General features: G+C 44.5%; 1 protein-coding gene across 1 annotated transcript in view; it reads left to right on the top strand.

Annotated features, from left to right (window-relative positions):
* The first annotated feature begins 420 nt into the window (after nucleotides 1-420).
* CCDC190 (coiled-coil domain containing 190) overlaps nucleotides 421-6,222 on the top strand; it is an 85,345-nt gene continuing 79,543 nt past the window's right edge. The window contains exon 1 of the mRNA XM_073557931.1: nucleotides 421-694. The gene's annotated coding sequence lies outside the window, so the exon portion shown is untranslated. The remainder of the gene's footprint in view (nucleotides 695-6,222) is intronic.

Genomic DNA, 6,222 nt, shown 5'->3' with positions numbered 1-6,222 from the left:
CACCTAGTCAGAAGCACATTAAGTAGAACGAGGTGTACTCTGGTTGGAATTCAACTGACACAGGAATGGAATGGCTGTCAGACATGTAGAGAAGCTGATTTTTATAAAACTATGCAGTGGTCTCTTTATTTTTGCCAGAGCTGTTTGCCGCTATCTGAAATTGTATGTACTATGTTTAAATGTATTCATACCCATGACCTCAGTAAATTGGTACAGTCATGTGTAGAGCATGTCTAATATTGTGAGTCCTGATTGTGCTCTGATAGGACTGTACTGTAATAATCCATTGTGAAACCTGCACTGCTTACATGGCTATTTGCATATCTTTGTTGCCAATACAGTAACCATAGTATCACCAATGCGCTATCACCTTCCTTTTATAATGCTGCCTCTCCTATAAGCTCAGAAAGGAGGATTTATTGATCTGACTCTTACCAACTCTGTAAGTAAGCCTTTGAGGAATGCTTACCATTTTGAGAGGCAATTACCAGTGTCCATCTCTGTGCAGTGTTACAGCACATATCTCTGTCATTCAGATAGCTAACATTTATTAGCAGCCTCCTCAAGCAGGAAGAATGGTGATTATATCGGAGTAAAATCTGCGTCTGTGCTGTGCTTACGGTAATAAAAGAAACGTTTTTTGTCAGTCGCACAGGAAGAAGACCATCTTGTAGTGCTGGAAATTCATCTTGTGGTAAGAGCTACTTTTTATGCATTTTATAGGTTTTCTCTGCATTAGAGGAGCATAGTGATCACCACTACTGTAATTTCTAGTTAATTAGTACACATTAGTAAACTACATATTGCTTACACCTCAGCCGTCACAAAACTATATAAAATAATAGCAAATATGTGTTCAGTGTGCTAGGTTAATTTGAGAACCCCCATTGAAGTCTACGTAGATCGCTATACATACTGTACATGGCCACTTAGAGTGGCTATTAATTAGCACCAAGTAAGACGGGGTTCAGGATACAAAGGTTCTCAAGAGTAGCGTGGATCCAGTGGTGCAAGTATTGTCAGCTCACCACAATGTTTATGATGACAATATCACTTTTAGAGATAAACTTATACATTAAGCATTTTTCACTTGCTTTAGTATTGATTAACAAAAATGTTCTAATCATAACTCCATTTGTATAAAGCCTGGTTAGACTAATAGCTAATGTATGACACAGTACAGTGACAAAGTATCGTCTCGATCCCTGAGCATTTGCAATAACTCGGCATAGATTAAGTATTCCAAGCATAGCTCTATTCACTAGAACGCATCTTCAGAAAATAGAAGCCTGCATCCGTTCACTTCGGTGTGCTGCGATATCAAGTGCAACGTCTGTGGAAAATCGATACTTTGTGCAACACTCAGTCTACAGATAAAAAATAGTCAAATGTTATTAATCCATTAACAAAATATGCACAAATACACACAGGTTTAAAAACAGGACATCCTAAAAAAAACCCTACATGCTTCAAACTTAAATATATGAAAATGGTTCTTAATCACTGCATAAACGTAAGTTGCTCTATATACTGTATGTGTCTGAATTCAGTACATTAGCTGAAAGTCCAGCCCATACTGGGCACATAAATGTTTACTGAATAAGCTAGTAGTGAGCAAATCCCCTCCAAAAAGTGCAATGTAAAGCAGTGTAAAGAATAAAGTGGAAACAGGAATTTCAGGTGATCTACCCATTTAATCATCTGTGTCTGGGTCATACTGAACTAGGACACCCATCATTCTAATGTTAATAGCATATACTAAAGGCAGGCCATCAGTTTTATAGAACTGGATAATTTGTTGAGTTATTTATAACAAGGTCAGGTTGTTTTTTATTTTCAAATTTATTTGAAAACCTGAAATGTTGAAGCTTGTTTTTACAAATGTCTGGCTGTCAGCATAAACAATGTAATAATCTAACAGTCATTAAATACTTGCAACTATATTTTTGCATTGATAATTTTCATTATGATTGTATATACCTTGTGACGTGTCTCCACTGTCTGTGGACAGGGAGTACTCACTTGGCTGGTCGTTGAGGAATACGCTGGGACACTCAGGGTTAAAAAGTCAATTTGGTTTATTAAGGCTAGGTTCACATTAGCGTATCAGTCTGCGGCGTGGTGCTGCGTACTTCTTTCCTTAAGCTCCGCCTACTTCCACATGCGTCCTGCGTACCTATCTTTAACATTGTGTAGGCAGGAACATGCATTCTATACGGATGCGCCTACGTGCATCGTTTTGACGTGCCCACCGAACGCAAGCAAATGCAACATGTTACATTCGGAGAGAACTTCAAAACGATGCACGCGGACGAATCCGCATACAACGCATGCCCCTCCATACACGATGTTAAAGATAGGTACGCAGGACACATGCGGAAGTAGGCGGAGCTTAAGGAAAGAAGTCCACAGCACCACGCTGTCCACTGATACTCTAATGTGAACCCGGCCTAAGACACATCATAAACCGAATCTCAGGTACTTGGCAACAAGCATGTTATGATTCCACCACACGGCGGGGAAAGAAGGTGCCACTGAGCTCCACCCCCCCGCTGACCCTACCTACTTGCCGGTCCCACCCTAGCCGGTGGGCGACAACTGGGCGGCGGTCCCTTCCTCGGCGTAAGTGCAGGGAGCTACAGTGAGGGTAAACCGAGGGTGGAATTAATGCTGGACAACCTAAGGGAGACAAGCAGCAGCAAGGAGGACTACACGAGTGATACTAAAGAGAGAACGAACCTGAAGGGTTAATCCACGAAACCCAAAACTAACACACCAAACAGTACTAAACTTTCAGCAAAGACAAAGCGGAAAGCTAGGGTCCAGAGGTACTCAGATGAAAGAGAGACCGGGAGGCTGTCAGAGGTTGTACCGGGCAGCGCAGTGGAGAAGGCAGGAATCCGTACCACAAAAGAATCACCGGCAAGGAGTGAAAGCCCTGAGGAGTGCTAAATAGGAAGAAGGCGGGACATACGAACAGGAAACAGTGAAGCAGCCAATCACCAGAACGGGGAAGAATGAACGAAAAAGAACTAGTTGATCAGAAACTAAATATTCCGACTGGCTATGTGGCACAGCCAGTAAGGCAGCGAAACTTGCTGTGGAACCCAGACTAGACCCCGGTACGAATCCTGACATTACCCCCTCCTTTATGAGGGGCCTCCGGACCCTCACCCGGGGAAGGCTTCTCAGGAAAATCGACATGGAACCTCCTACACAACCTGGGGGCATGAACCTCGGAATGAGACACCCACGACCTCTCCTCAGGGCCATACCCCTTCCAGTCCACCAGGTACTGCAGGACCCCACGAACTTTCCTGGAGTCCAAGATCTTTCTTACCTCAAACTCGGGGTGACCAAGTACAACAACAGGAGCAGGAGGTGTGTCAGCAGGACAAACTGGAGGTACATAAGGTTTTAGGAGAGAAACATGGAATACCCTATGCACTCTCATCGCCTGGGGGAGGTCCAATTTGACAGAAACAGAGTTGATTATCTGAGATATTTTAAAGGGCCCAATGTACCGGGGAGCCAGTTTACCAGAGGGGACTCTCAGTTTCAGATTTTTAGTAGAAAGCCACACTTTCTGCCCAACTTCAAAGGAAGGACTTCTCCTCCGCTTCCTATTAGCAAAGCGGCACTGTGACTCATGAGCCTTTTTGATGTTGCTTTGGACCTGCTCCTAAACCGACCGCAGATCAGAGGAAACAATCTCTACCTCAGGACTGTCCGAGGGGTCCTCAGAGAAAGAGCTGGATTTAAGGTGAAATCCCAAGTTGCAGAAGAAGGGAGACATCCCTGTGGAAGAGTTCACCCTATTATTTATGGCAAACTCTGCCAAGGCAATAAAAGATGCCCAGGTCTCTTGCTTATCAGCCACATAGCAACGTAAGAATTGTTCAAGGGCTTGATTGGCCCGTTCTGTCTGCCCATTGGTCTCCGGGTGAAAGGCCGATGAGAAAGCAAGGGAAACGCCAATTTTACTACAGAAAGCTCTCCAGAATTTGGAGACAAATTGGGTACCCCTATCTGAGACAATATTAGAAGGAATTCCATGCAGCCGCACCACATGATTTAGAAACAAGGGGACCAATTGCTTGGCGGATGGTAATTTGGGTAAAGGAATAAAGTGCGCCATCTTACTAAAGCGATCTACCACAACCCACAAGGTAGTCATTCCCAGGGAGGGAGGTAAATCAGTAACAAAGTCCATGGACAGATGGGTCCATGGCTTGGAGGGAACAGGTAGAGGACATAGTTCTCCCAAAGGCCGTGAGCGGTTAACCTTAGACTGGGCACAAATGTCAGACGCCTTGACATAGGCAGTGGCATCCCGGCGTAAAGTCGGCCACCAAAAATTTCTGGAGATTGACTCCATAGTACCCGAAATACCAGGGTGACCTGAAAGAGGAGAGTTGTGGTATTCATTCAGCAGTCTCAAACGCAAATGACAGGGAACGAACCATTTATTATCAGGAGAGCCGGACGGAGACAAATGTTGAAATTGTTTAACTTCAGCAAACAAATCAGAGGTATTAGCAGCCAAAAACACTTTCTCAGGTAAAATGGGAACAGGTGGGATGTTTGACGGTTGTTCAGGCAAGAAGCTTCTAGATAGCGCGTCTGCTCTGGCGTTTTTGCAGCCGGGTCTGAAAGAAATCACAAAATTAAAACGTGAAAAGAACAACGCCCACCTTGCCTGTCTTGGATTTAGCCGTTTGGCCGTTTTGAGATATTCAAGATTCTTATGGTCGGTGAGGACAGTAACAGGATGTTTGGCCCCCTCCAGGAAATGCCGCCATTCCTCAAAGGCCAACTTTATAGCGAGCAGTTCCCAATATCATAGTTTTTTTCCGCTGGGGAAAACTTCTTTGAGAAGAATGCACAGGGTTTCAAATGAGTCAAAGACTAAGTCCCCTGTGAAAGTACTGCCCCCACCCCCGCTTCCGAGGCGTCAACCTCAACAAAGGGTCTCTCCTGATCGGGCTGGGTAAGAACAGGAGCAGTGGCAAAGCTCTCCTTAAGAAACGTGAAGGCGTCCACTGCATCCTTACTCCAGTTTACCAAGTTGGAACCTTTCACAGTAAGATCTGTGAGAGGTTTCACCACAATAGAGAAGTTTTTTATAAACTTGCGGTAAAAGTTGGCAAACCCCAGAAATCTTTGAAGAGCTTTCAAAGATGCAGGACGAGCCCAATTAAGAACCGCTTTTACCTTCTCCGGCTCCATTGTGATGGCCTGGGGTGTCAAAATATGACCCAAAAAAGATAGACTTTGGACCCCGAAAATACACTTTTCTTGCTTGGCGAAAAGTTGGTTATTGCGGAGTACATGGAGTACATCCCTTACATGATTCAAATGTAAGTCCCAGTCAGGAGAGAACACCAAAATATCATCCAGATAGACAATTACATAGCGGCCAATAGCATGTTGGAAAATATCATTGGTGAAATTTTGAAAAATCGCCGGAGCATTGCACAGCCCAAAGGGCATAACCAGACACTCGAAGTGGCCCTCGGGGGTATTGAAGGCGGTCTTCCACTCGTCGCCAGCCTTTACACGAATGAGATTATACGCCCCTCTCAGGTCCAACTTCGAGAACCATCGAGCCCCCTGAACCTGGTTAAACAGGTCCGGAATCAACGGTAGTGGATATTGGTTACGGACAGTTATCTCATTAAGACCTCGGTAATCTACACACGGCCTGAGTCCTCCATCCTTTTTACTGACAAAAAAGAAACCTGCGGCCAGGGGTGAGGTGGACGGACGAATATGCCCCTTTCTTAGAGCCTCTTGTACATACTCACGTAAAGCTTCTCTTTCAGGAGGAGATAAATTGTATAAGCGTCCCTTAGAGAATTTACAATTGGGAACCAAATTGATAGTACAGTCATAAGAGCGATGAGGTGGCAACCGCTCAGACTCCTTCATAGAAAAGACATCTGCGAATTGGCCCAAAAGACTCTGAAGAGAAGCTTGTACGGAGACGATACCACAAACGTGTGTTAACAGGCATTTCTGTGAACAATCTGCACCCCACTTCTCTAATTCACCAGAAACCCAGTTAATGTTGGGATTATGGAGCTGGAGCCATGGGAGCCCCAGTATGACACTAGTTGGGAGGTCATGCATAACCAAAAAAGACAGTTGTTCCACATGCAGTACACCAACCTGAAATGATAGCAATGGAGTACAGAGACTAATCTCCCCATTAGCTAGTGG

Source organism: Dendrobates tinctorius, unplaced genomic scaffold (genome assembly GCF_039654945.1).
Source record: "Dendrobates tinctorius isolate UK_male_01 unplaced genomic scaffold, ASM3965494v1 ptg000012l, whole genome shotgun sequence".
In the NCBI taxonomy this organism is placed as follows: domain Eukaryota; kingdom Metazoa; phylum Chordata; class Amphibia; order Anura; family Dendrobatidae; genus Dendrobates; species Dendrobates tinctorius.
Note: the sequence above shows the minus strand (reverse complement) of the source record. Positions and strands in the feature narration are given on the sequence as shown.